Raw genomic sequence first — 13,186 nt, 5'->3', positions numbered from 1 at the left:
AGTTAGAAAGTAACTGCATCGTTACACCATTTCTCTGCGCACAGTCCCAAACAAATCTGCAAATAATGACCCCTTTCAAATGCTGAAATCATCTGGAGGAATTCCAATCTAAATTTGAAGAAACTATCAGCTATTAATGTAGGAGCTAATAGCAATTGGGTTCACAATTTTAGACTAGAATTAAATTTTAAAAAAACTCCAGAACACTTGAACAAATCAGGATCCCCAAGATCGCTTTCCATTTTAGCACTTCAGCATTTATAGACCCTGGCTTCGGGAAACATGTAAATGATGCTCATTAAATTTAGGTCTAGTTAAGACAAAAACCCAAGTATGATTGATGATTGTACAAGCAAATATGACTAGGTCAAGTTTTATTGTTTCATTGCGGTATTTGTTGTCAGCACTCTACAACAGGTCAACATAAACAGGATGCACAAGTCAGTTGATTCTGGAGTATAAACATATCTTCTCATCGTTGAGTACAATTTAACTATTAATGCAAATCATAGAACAAAACAGTACAGCACAGGAACAGGCCATTTGGCCCACCATGGCTGTGCCGACCCTGCCGCCATTCTAATCCTACTTGCCTGCACATGGACAGTATTCCTCTATTCTCTGCCTGTTCAGGTGACTGTCTAAATACCTCAAACATTGCTATTTTACCTGCTCCTACCACCTATTTGCCAGCACCAACTCCCCTCCCAGGCACCACTGCCTTCTGTATTTAAAAAAAAATCACTTGCCTCACACATCTAAAAACTTTCTCCCTCTCACCTTAAACCTATGCCCTCAAGTATTTGACATTTCTACTCTGGGTAAAAGACTCCGACTACCCACCTATCTATGCCGTTCTTAATTTTATATACCTCTACCTGGGTCAAAACTTAGCCTCCAAATTCTAGCGAAAACAAAGTTTGGTTAACCTCTCAGCTAATGCATTAAATCCAAACACCATCCTGGTTAACCTACTTTGCACCCGCTCCAAAACCTCCCCATCTTTCCAATAGTGCCATAAACAGAACAGTACACAATACTTCAATATGGCCTGACTAAAGTTTCAGCTTCAACAAGACTTGCCAACTTTTATTTTTAACATCCTAACCGATGAAGGCAAGCATGCTATATGCCTTCTTTACCACCTTAGCTCCCTGCAAGTAGCAACAAGAGGATAAGAACTTGCACTCCAACATCCCCTCCACATATCAATGCTAACAGTCTTACTGTTTACTGTATACTTTCCTCTTGCACTTCACCTTCCAAATTACATCCCCTCAAACTTGTCTGGATTAAACTCCATCTGCCATTTCTCCACCCAACTGATCTGTATCCTTCGACAACACTCCACAGTCTCCACAACTCCAACAATTTTGCATCATCTACAGATTTACTCATCAGACCACCAACATTTTCATCCAATAATTTATACAAATTACAAATAAGGATCCCAGCAGTTATCCTTGCAGAACATCACTGGTCACAGACCTCCAAACAGAAAAACAATCCTCCATAACTACCCTGTGCTCTATAATCAAGTTAATTTGTATCCAACTTACCAACTCACTCTGGATCAACCTTGTCAAATGCTTTAATAAAGACCACTTAGACAACACACTCCTTACTCTCAATCATTTTAGTAATTTCCTCAAAAAACTCATTTAGAGTCATAGTCTTATAGATGTACAGCATGGAAACAGACCCTTCGGTCCAACCCGTCCATGCCGACCAGATATCCCAACCCAATCTAATCCCACCTGCCAGCACCCGGCCCATATCCCTCCAAACCCTTCTTATTCATATACCCATCCAAATGCCTCTTAAATGTTGCAATTGTATCAGCCTCCACCACATCCTCTGGCAGCTCATTCCATAAATGTACCACCCTCTGCGTGAAAAAGTGCCCTTAGGTCTCTTTTACATCTTCCCCCTCTCACCCTAAACCTATGCCCTCTAGTTCTGGACTCCCCGACCCCAGGGAAAAGACTTTGCCTATTTATCCTATCCGTGCCCCTCAATTTTGTAAACCTCTAAGGTCACCCCTCAGCCTCTGACGCTGCAGGGAAAACAGCCTCAGCCTCTCCCTTGAGAGACAAGATCTCCACTGCACACAACCAAGCTGGCCATCTCTAATAATGCTATTCTTTTCCACACATCCTGTCCTGAAGAATCTGCTCCAATAATTTCCCCACCACTGATGAAAGGCTCACCAGTATATAATTTCCTGGATTTGCTTTGTTTCCCTTCTCAGAAAAAAAGGTACATTGGCTATTCTCCAGTCTTCTGGATCCCCACTTGTGGCTAAAAGAGGCAAAGATTTCTGTCAAGAGCCCAGCAATCTCCTCCCTTTCCTCCCTCATTTACTCAAATATCCCAGCAGGCCCTGGGAACCTAACTACCACAATAGTTTTCAAGACACCCAACACCAACTCTTCCTAGCTAATAACATACCCCTCCAAAATCATCCATGTCCTCTCCTTTGTGAATTCCAATGCAAAATCATTAAGTACTTCATCCACTTCCTCTAGCTCCATGTATAAATTCCCTCCTTTGTCCTTGAGTGAACCTACCTAAAATGCCTTGGGATTCTTCTTAATCCTACTTGCCAAGGATACTTAATTGCCTCTTTTAGCTCTCTCAATTCCTTGATTAAGGACTTTCCTATTTGCTTTTCATTCAAGGGGTTGGTTTGATTTCAGTTTTCAAAACCTTGCATGTGCTTTCTTATCCTTTTTGACAATGTTTTCAATATCTCATTATCCAAGGTTCCCAAATCTTGTCATCCTTATCTTTCATGCAGACAGGAAAATGCTAGTCCTGAACTATCAAATGGCCTTTAAAAGATTGCCACGTCAATGTGCATATACCTTCAACCAGCTGCTCCCAATCTAATATCTCCAGGTCCTGCCTATAAAGTTATAATTAGCTATTCAAGTTAGCATTTTCACCGAAGGACCAGACTTCCCCTTATCCATAACTATGTTAAAAATTACAGTATCATGATCATTGTTCCAAAAATGCTCCCCCACTGAAATTTCAACCACTGAATCCCTCGCTTTACTATCCTGGAGGGTGACTATTAACCATAAATTGGACTAGCCATATAAAAACATTGGCTACAAGATAAGATCAGGGGCCAGGAATACTGCAGCAACTAACTTATCTCCTGATTCCCCAAAGCCAATGCACCATCTACAAGTCAAGTCAGGAGTTTAATGGATGAGTGCAGCTCCAATAACACAAGACAAATGACACCATCCAGGACAAAACAGCCTTCTTTATATGTCCCACATGCACAAGCATCCACTCCCTCCACCACAGATGCTCAGTAACAGTGAGCACCACATTCAAGATGCACTGCAGAAATTCAAAGACCCCAAACAAGCATCTTCCAAACCCACAACCACTCAACTAGGAGGAGGGCAGGAGCAGCAGCTCAATGGGAACACCACTTGCAAGTTGCCTTCAAAGCATGACTTGGAAATATCTTGCTGTTCCTTCACTGTCACTGGGTCAAAATCCCAGAATTCCCTTCCTAATGGGATTTACCCACAGCACATGAGCTGCAGTGGTTCAATCTGGCAGCTCACCACCTTCTCAAGGGCAACGAGGGACAGGCAATAAATGCTGGCTATCCAGCAAAGCCCATGTTCCACATGTGAATAAAAGTGGCCATGGGGTATTTCCATTTTTTACGTCAAAATGGAGCATCCAATGCACTGCCCCCACTTCTCATGTGCTACCTCAAAATTCAACAACCTTCCTTTGAAGGTTGGTTGCTAACTTTCAATAAATTATTTCATTTTAGCTAATTTCAAACATCTGCCAAAACTAGACAGCTTCAGTTCTCACCTTTTGAAATTAACTTCGAAGGCCTCTATTTCTTCTCTCAGTATCTTTGTAGCTGCTCCCAGCCACCACAAGTATTTCTCATGCAATTGGCAGATTCACGAAATGAGCAGCACCATTCTTCCTGCCTGCTAGATGCCAGAGAGATTACTGCACTTCGTCTCCTGAATCGTATCCCTATATTACAATAGCAATTATATCTCAAAAGTTCATCATTGATCTTAAAGCCTTTTAGGATGTCAGTGGTTCTGAAGGTTGCTACTTATAGCAGGATTGATAGCTTGGAGCAAAGCAATCTAGGAGATCTTTAAAGCCTGCTCACAGTAAAACAAAAAAACGTATTTAAACAAAACACGATAAATGACAACAGCAGTAAAGGGTAAAGTTGTGAAAGAGAAAAAAGGAGAGACAGACAACTCTGACAGTTTAAACAAGAGGATCACCACACCCGAGGGGAGAGGTTGAGGAGAAGAGTCCAAGAGTCCTTCGTGGTAACCTCAGTGCAGAAATTGAACACCATTGTTGGTATCACTACATTACAAACCAGCCATCTAGCTAACAGACACTCCCTGACAGTACCGGCAGATAACTGCTGCAATATACTGTAAAGTTATATTAGACTGAAAAAGGCAACTAGCACCACAGTCTAGTGGCTTGCGCTGGCTTGTTTGTGATTGGATATTTCATGACATTTTAATCAAGTGTTTGACTGGTTTCCCAAGCTTGTATTTCCTAAAACCCCTCAAGAAAAGAGGCTTTCCAAGTAATTCACAAGTCGGCCCAAACATGAATAAAATAAGCAGAGACAAAAATACAATGACAATTTAAGTGTTAAGAACAATTATTTTGAATATTAAAATGTTGTCTGTTGGGAAGAGATGTTATGTTTCTACAAAGATTAATTTACGGATTGAGAGAGAGTTTGGAAGGATTGTATATACAGCTGCTTATCAAAACAGCTATTGCTTAAAACAAAGATGATTCAAACACAGCAAAGACAAGAGAAAAAGTTTTAATTGTACTGGACAACATTAAATTGGGTAACCACAAACACCTCGGAAAAGCACATTATGTGTTTGATTCCACCAGCAGCAAAAAAGCAAAGAACTTGGTGAATAAGTTTCCCGAACACATTATTGCAATCCTGCCTTATTAAGCAGTGACCAACATTATGTCTCAACTTCAACATACACTGAACAGTTTTAAATGACAATTCTAGTGTTCCGTAGACAAAAGCTTTAAGGTCAGTATGCTACTCAAATGTTTTGAAGGAATGTTTAAGTGAAACAGTGATATAACAGATTGATAGAGTAAGTAGCATAGAAAACTAACTGACACCAATCTGTATAACTTTCCAGCACAAAGTCCAGGACAGTTATTGCAACACAAGCCAATCTGCCCTTGCACCAAAGTCTCCGATAAGCAGAACACAGCTTTCTTAGAACTACTGGATTTTTTTTTTAAACAAAAGATACCTTTTAACAATAAAGATATATTTTCCTCTACTAGCTGCAAAGCAAATTGCAACATCAGAACAAGGTCTTGCATTATAAAGGGAAGGAGTTGTATTCACATGGCTCTTATGAAACACCAGAATATTTAAAACAGGAACAGGGTCCTCCAAAGCCTGGGTGCAGATGTCAAAAAAGCATGCAATAAACCACATCTAAATTAAGAGGACTTGAAAGAAGTGCCCAGAAGACTAAAATAAGATTGTGCATGTTTCATCATTGCTTCCCTTCAGACAAGCAGATTAGAAAAATATTCATGTGATCCTGGCCACTGAGTTACAAGGCAAGCCACATTCATACTGCATAATAAGTACATAAATAGGAAAGGTTTAAAGGAATAGGGACCAGGAGCAGGCAGGTGGAACTAGTTTAATTTGGGATTATGCTTGACATGGCCTGGTTGGACCAAAGGGTCTATTTCCAAGCTCTGTGAGCAATCGTCTCATCTCAGATGGTACTGCATGAAGATCACAAAACTTCGATATCTTTGTGATATGAAATAGCAATTAAGTATCACCAATACTTTGTTATTGAGACATAAATCATGTGATTTGTGCTCTGATGCACATGAGATATTTAAACTTTGGTTAGAAGCTACCAAAAAGTATTGTGTATTTAGCTGAGCAATTCAAATTCTAATACACTCCACACAGTGATCACACTGAATTGAAAACAAAAAGGTGACAGAACAGCTCAAAAAAGTCCAGGAATGCCCTCGTGCTCATCATACTTTACTACACATCGAGGAATCAGATCCCACCAACTGAAGCTGAGTGGTACCAATAGTTTAAAAAAAGGGAAAGCGATCAAAACTAAACTCTTACAGGGTCATTAGTTTAACCAATGTAAATTAGAAGGGATATTTGAAATAAACCGAATGGTCACTTTGAGAACAAAGAATAAATAGAGAATCTTGATATTACTTTATTGAAAAGATTATGCTTTATCAGAAGCTAGTGCAAATGTTCAGAATCTCTGAAAACAATACAAATCAATGTTTGATAAAGACATTTGTCCTGAAAATACAGTCAAGTTTTCTTTAAAAAATGGCGAACAAGCTGAGTGTGTACAGGATTTCAATTTTGTTTCAACTGTCAAGCAAATAACATACTTTTATTGCGCTTTTGGTTAAAACCTCACCTACATAATTCAATTTGATTGAGCTACTCTGATAGCAAATATGGAGTAATCAAAATTGCACATTTTGTCTTTCAATGGCCCTTTTAACATGCCCATTAGACTGGTTATTAAAGTTTGATTCCAGTAGGATCAGTGGACAGATTTTGAGGAAATGTAAACACAATAAGCAGTACCTTTTCCCTCACTACAGCAGCTGACTGACTTGTTGAGTGCTCCCCAACATTATGCCATGGTGAGGGAAATTTTGGCTGGACAAAAAACATTTGATCTGTGCTTATGGAGAAAAGATAGTCACTAACAATGGCCACTCTCCTTGGGAAGAGTTAGCAATGGAATCACTCAGGATTCAGTGTTCAGATTATTATTTATCTTTATTAATAACCTGAATAAAGACCCCTAAGGAACCATGTGTACAAATTTGCTGCTTCAAAGATACATATATGTTAACAAACTTGGATGAGAAAACTATATTAAAAAGGGAGGTTTGGAAACACTGGAGAAATGCTTGGCAATTCATTATTTAATTAACCCAGGTTTTAGTACACAAAGCTCTAAAGGTTCATGAACTGTAAGCAAAAACACTAGGTTTTATTGTCGGTTTGGTTAAATACAAAAGAATACACTCAGTTTTGACTCTCATATGATGGGTGTCAGAGGCTCTCGAAGTTTCAGAGAAGTGTGAGTAACTCAATTTAAAGACTGCCATTTACTACAAAGAAAACGGAAGAGGTTTCATTCATTATATTCAATTTTAAAATACTTAAAAAGGATTAGATCAAGTCTGTGTGGATAGGAGATTCAGTAAACATAGAATTTAGTCATCAGGACTAATCATTTTTCAGACTCTTTCTCTCAGAACAAAATTCCAGCACATGTAGTGAGTGTTGCATCCACTTTAAGCAGTTAAATGTCCCCCTGAAAGAACTGGGTCCTCCAGAACTTGTTTGATCACTTTCAGGGTAAAAGTGAAATTTCCTACAGGAAGTTTCCTAATTTGGCACATGGTGTCTAGCAAGTTTTGAAAGGATTTGTACCTCAGGTGGAGGCCCTGGAATGTAGATTTGCTCGCTGAGCTGGAAGGTTTAGTGACAAAACATCTGAAACCATACTAGGTAACATCAGTGAGCCTCCGGTGAAGCACAGGTGGTATGTCCCATTTTCTGTGTTTAGATTTCTTTGGGTGTTGATGTCATTTCCAGTTATTTTCTCAAAATGGGACATAACACCAGAGCTTCACCAGAGGCTCATTGATGATGTTACCGAGTATGGTGATGAAACATCTGAAATTGAACCTTCCAGCTCAGCAAGCAAACTTACATCTATGGTTTTTGTCCCTCAAAACAATCTTTTTCACATATCCCACAAGATTCTATGTCTCATGGGTACGTCTTGGTGTTAGTGCAGGATACTGGTTGGTCCATTCCTAGTTCTCTCTTTTAATATGTTAGTAATAGGAACAATTCATGAGAAAAATCTATCATCTGAAAAGGGACCATGGCCAAAAAAAGGCAGGAAGGCAGGTGAAGAAAGGAATGGAGCAATACTACTGCAAAAATTAAGATACTTTTCTAGGTTGGTCTGAGTTGTAAGAGCAAATCTGCAAGCATATTTCAAAAGATGTGACAAAGTAGGGTGGTGATTAAAACTATCTTTGATCATCTTTAATATCAAGTGACAATAGAAAGAGGGTGGAAGGAAAGTTTTTTTTGAAAATGCGTATTGGGAATTTTCCAGCACAATGAAGCACTGGATGTGGTTCTGGAGAATGAAATAAGAAGTTGAATGTGCTTCACAGATAATTTCAGACATTGAAATTTAAGAAGGGGAAAGAATAAGGATACAGTATAATCAGCATGGATTTCAAAAGGGAAAGTCTTGCTGAACTAACTCATTCGACGTTTGACAATGTTAATCCAGATTATGTGATTTCTCTGGGATTTCACAAAGGCCTTCAATAAAATGCCCCATAATAGACAAATGAATAATTTCAGAACATGTAAATTCAGTGGACAAATTCCAGAATGGATTGCCATTTGATTTTTTTTTAATTCATTGGATGTGTGCGACACCAGCTGGGTGAACATTTATTGCCTTATTCTAAATGCCCACAAGACTTCAAGACAAGCTTGATGGTGGGAATAAAGAGTAATTTTTTTTTTAAAGTTTAGAGTCCCTACAGTATGGAAGCAGGCCCTTCGGGCCAACAAGGCCGCACTGACCCTCCGAACAGTAACCCACCCAGACCCATTCCCCTACCCTACATTTACCTCTCAACTAATGCACCTGACAGGATGGGCAGTTTAGTATGGACAATTCACTGGACCTGAACATCTTTGGATTCAGAGTGACAGATGATTGGACCTGATGCTCCACAAGAATTAGTATTGGCACCACTATTTACAATTTACATTGACAATTTTCACTGAATCAAATCCACAAATTAAGCAATTGCGTGTGACACCAATACTGAGGGAGTACTATAACAAATTATGAACAAACTTAGAACGAGCAAATAATAGGCAAGTGAAATTCAACACAAATGCGATTGTAAAGTTTTGATAAAAGAATAAGGAAATGCCTTCTTACTTGAAGGTGCAAGTTTAGGTGGAGTCCAGAACAAACAAAGTTACACTACAGGTTAGTATAGCCATAAAAAAAAATAATCCATCATTGGGCTTTATTTCTGAAGGAATAAAAATAGAAATGAAAAGCAAGACAGTTTTGCTAAGATTGCCCTGAACATTGATTAGACCACACAAATACATTGTGCCAGTCTGGTGGCTATATTGTGGAGGATATGGAGGCGCTGGTGAAGACAGAAGATTTACTAGAATGATACTAAATATGCATGCCTATTCACATTACGAAAGAACTAGCAGGGGAGAGAATACTTGCTTTCAGGAAGAGCATAACTAGAGTATATAGATATCAGAGTCACAAAGAAATCCAAGAGGCAATCTCAAACTTCAAAGAGTAAGAATTTAGAATTCATCAGTACAAGAAGTGATTGAAATGGATAATATAGTCACATTTAAGGGGAAATCAGACAAGCAGATGAGAGGAGGGACGCCATGGCAGTGTTCCCACCTCTGGCCAGAAGACTCAGTTCAAGTCCCACCTGTTTTGGTGTGTCATAACATGTCTGAACAGGCTGACTAAGATAACTATGAGGGAGAACAAATAGTTGTCAGGGAGATAGACTCAGTGGGACAAATGGTCCATTTCTGTTGTGTACATCTGGTTATTCGCAGAGATTAGATTACTTAGTGTGGAAATAGGCCCTCCGGCCCAACCAGTTCACACCAACCCTCCGAAGAGTAACCCACCCAAACCCATCTCCCACATGCACCTAGAACTATGCTAAATTGCCGATTCACCTAACCTGCACATCTTTGGACTGTAGGAGGAAACTGGAGCACCTGGAGGAAACCCACGCAGACACGGGAAGAATGTCTGTGTGGAGTTGGCACAGTCGCCAGAGGCTGGAATTGAACCTGGGACCCTGGTGCTGTGAGGCAGCAGTGCTCACCACTGAGCCACTGTGCCACCCCATATTACCTTTACAGAACAGCAAAGCACAAGCTGAATATAAATAACCTAGGAGAATGGGATAAAAAGAAAATAACGGGGATAGGGAGGGGGTTAAGCAAGTGAGAGAAAGTGGGAACATAATACTAGGTTGTCTAAATAGGAAAGGGCTGTACTAAACCTGTATTGGGGAACAAGCCAAGCCAGGCGACCAAAGTTTCAGTGCGAGTGCATGGTGGGAACAGTGATCATAATTATGCAAGTTTTAAGATAGTTAAGGATAAGGATAAGACTATTCCTCAGGTAAAAATGCTAAACTGAGGGAAGGCTGATTACAATAGCATTAGACAGGAACTGGAAAAATTAGAGATTGGAAACAGCTGCTTGAAGTTTGAGGGTGACATAGGAGCCTTTAAAAGGCCAGTTGATCAGAGTTCAGGACCAGCATGAATGAAAAGGATGGTAAGATTAGGAAACCCTTGACGATGAGATATTGAAAACTTCGACAAAAAATGAAAAAGGCAGTATATTCAAGTTTCCTGAAACTGAAAATGAAAATCAGACAAGGCCCTTGTGGAATATAAAGGAAACAGGAAAGAACAACCAAGGACACTTGGGATTAAGGAGAATCCCAAGGCATTTTTAATGTATATTCGGAGCAAAGAGGGTAGCTATGGAAACAGTAGGTCCACTTGAGGACAAAGGACAGAATTTATGCATGGAGCCAGAGAAAATGGGTGAGGCCCTTAATGAGTATTTTGCATTGCTATTCACCAAGCAGAAGGACATAAATGACAGTAAAATTAGGGAGGGATATGTTGATATTCTAAGGCATATCAATATTAAAGGTTAGGTGCCTTGAAAAACAAAGTAGATAACTCCCCAGGGTCTGATGGGACTGATCCCAGGATACGGAGGGAGGCAAGGGAGGAGATTGTTGGAGCCTTGACAAGAGATCTTTGTATCCTCCTTAGCCATAGACAAGATCCCAGAAGCCTGGAGAACAGCCAATGTTGTTCCTTTCTTTAGGAGGGCAACAAGGATAATCCACAAAATTCTAGGCCAGGGAGCCTTATGTCAGTGGTAGGGAAATTATTGGAGGTGATTCCTAGGGACAGATTTGTAGCTAGCGTGGAAAGTTGTTAAAGGATATAGCAGGATGAAAAGCTGGGCAGAGAAATGGCAGATGGAATTTAATCTAGACAAGTGTGAATTGATGTATTTTGGGAGGTCAAATACAAGAGGAAAGTATACAGTAAATGGCAGAAAGCTTAAACGCGATGATATACAGAGGAATGTTAGGGTGCAAGTTCACAGCTTCTGAAAGTGACAACACAAATGGATAAGGTGATAAAGAAGGCATACACATGCTTGCCTTCATCGATTGATGCATTAAATATAAAAGTTGGCAAGTGAGGTTGATGTTATATAAAAATGTAGGTCACATTTGGACTAGTGCGCACAGTTCTGGTCATTACACTAAAAGGAAGGACATGGAGGCTTTGGAGAGTGCACTAAAGATGTTTATTAGAACGTTGCCTGGATTGGAGTGTCTGAGCTAAAAGAGGTGGGGAAACAAACACGAATCATTTTCATGAGAGTGTCAGAGGCTGAGGGCCAACCTCAGAAGTATATAAAATTATGAGGGGGACGGATAGGGTGGATAGTCAGAGTCAGAGGGGGAAGTTCAAAGGAGATGTGCAAAACAATATTTATTTCCCCCCAGACAGAGGGTGGGGTGCTTTGAATATGCTGCAAGGGAGGTGATAGAAGCAAATTCAATAGCAATGTTTAAGAGGTATTTAGACAGACACATGAACAGGCAGGGAATAGAGAGATACAGACCACATGCAGGCAAATGGGCCAGAGTCTGTTCCTATGTTGTATTCTTCTGTTTAGAAGAGCAACACCAAAGGAGTTGGTAAATAGTACAAAAATAAATTCAAATCAACGGTAAGGGTGAGCAGGGACCAATAAGATGATCAACTGGTGGATTAAAACAACATGGCTGAGGTATTAAATGAGTATTTGTCCTGTTTGAACAAGATATCAACATTACACAGAAGTAACACAATTATAATCAATGCTTTGCACTTAACAGAATCTGACTAGATTGAACAAACCATAAGTTATACAAATAGATGAGCAAAATTACAAAATCACTGGACACAGGACATCAACACTAGCATATCTCCAGTTATAATAATCAAAATGAAATTTTCCAGATAACTTTAGGAAGCATCATATCAGCTTCAATCTAAACTTATTTTGAACCATTTTGACGACAAGAATTTCTCAAATTCAAAGGACAAAAAGAATTCTCAGCACAAGACAGATTGGTAGTATTCGGTTGATGAAATTTACACAGTATTTCATATAAAATTGAAGATTAAAATTAATAAGCATGTTTTGACATTTCACCCCCTTGGACACAGCATACTAAGCACTAAAAAGGTGAAACCCTACTTATGATATTAAAGAATTATCTGACAGTTGTGTTCACTTTTGCAATCCATTGTCAGATTGAGGTTAACACTTCATATTCACAAACGAGCAAGTCAAGTCTTAACTATCAAAATTCCTGAATGGAAACAAAGTTTAAAATCAATAACCCATCAGTTTCTATATATCCAGCTATGGGCACCACCAAAACCTGGTGCACCGAAGTAGATTTGATTAACTTTAAAAAAAAATGCACTAACAGTCTGCTTCAAACATCAACAACTACAAAATCAATTATAACAAAACAGTGAAATACAATGTACTCCTTAGAGCTGAGAAGGAACCCATTCAGCTCACCACATCTTTGCTCCTTGAAAGACCATCTGATTAGTACAACTCCCTCGTTCTTTTCCCACTGCCCTAGCAATTCCCTTTTGAAGGTTACGATTGATTCCATCTTCTTCTCAGGAATTGCATTCCAGATTGTAACAACTCAGTTCAGAAGAAAAGTTTTATTTTGCCTCCCTAAATCTTTTGACAGTGATTTTACTCCACCCTCTTGTTACTGCCAGTGAAAGTTTCTCTCTAGCCATCTTCAGAAAAAGCTTAAAAAAAATAAGTTATTATTACTCTCCTCCCCCCCCCACCCACACACAGAAGAAAGTCCAATCTCCTCTGGGCTCTCCACGCATCTGAAGTTTTTTTTCTCCAGTACT

At 39.4% G+C, this 13,186-nt stretch overlaps 1 protein-coding gene across 3 annotated transcripts in view; it reads right to left on the bottom strand.

The window, feature by feature from the left end:
• The window catches only part of dnajc13 (dnaJ homolog subfamily C member 13), a 151,429-nt gene that overhangs the window by 126,211 nt on the left and 12,032 nt on the right, over positions 1–13,186 (bottom strand). The window contains exon 1 of one of the 3 annotated variants that reach the window (XM_043719455.2): positions 3,853–3,875. The exons of the other annotated variants lie outside the window; for them this stretch is intronic. The gene's annotated coding sequence lies outside the window, so the exon portion shown is untranslated. Of the gene's footprint in view, positions 1–3,852; positions 3,876–13,186 lie in introns of those variants that run through there. 3 annotated transcript variants of the gene reach the window in all.

Source organism: Chiloscyllium plagiosum, unplaced genomic scaffold (assembly GCF_037043375.1).
Source record: "Chiloscyllium plagiosum isolate Xiang-an unplaced genomic scaffold, Cpla_swu_hap1 HiC_scaffold_34, whole genome shotgun sequence".
Lineage (NCBI taxonomy): Eukaryota > Metazoa > Chordata > Chondrichthyes > Orectolobiformes > Hemiscylliidae > Chiloscyllium > Chiloscyllium plagiosum.
The sequence above is the reverse complement of the archived record's forward strand: the minus strand, read 5'-3'. Positions and strand labels throughout refer to the sequence as shown.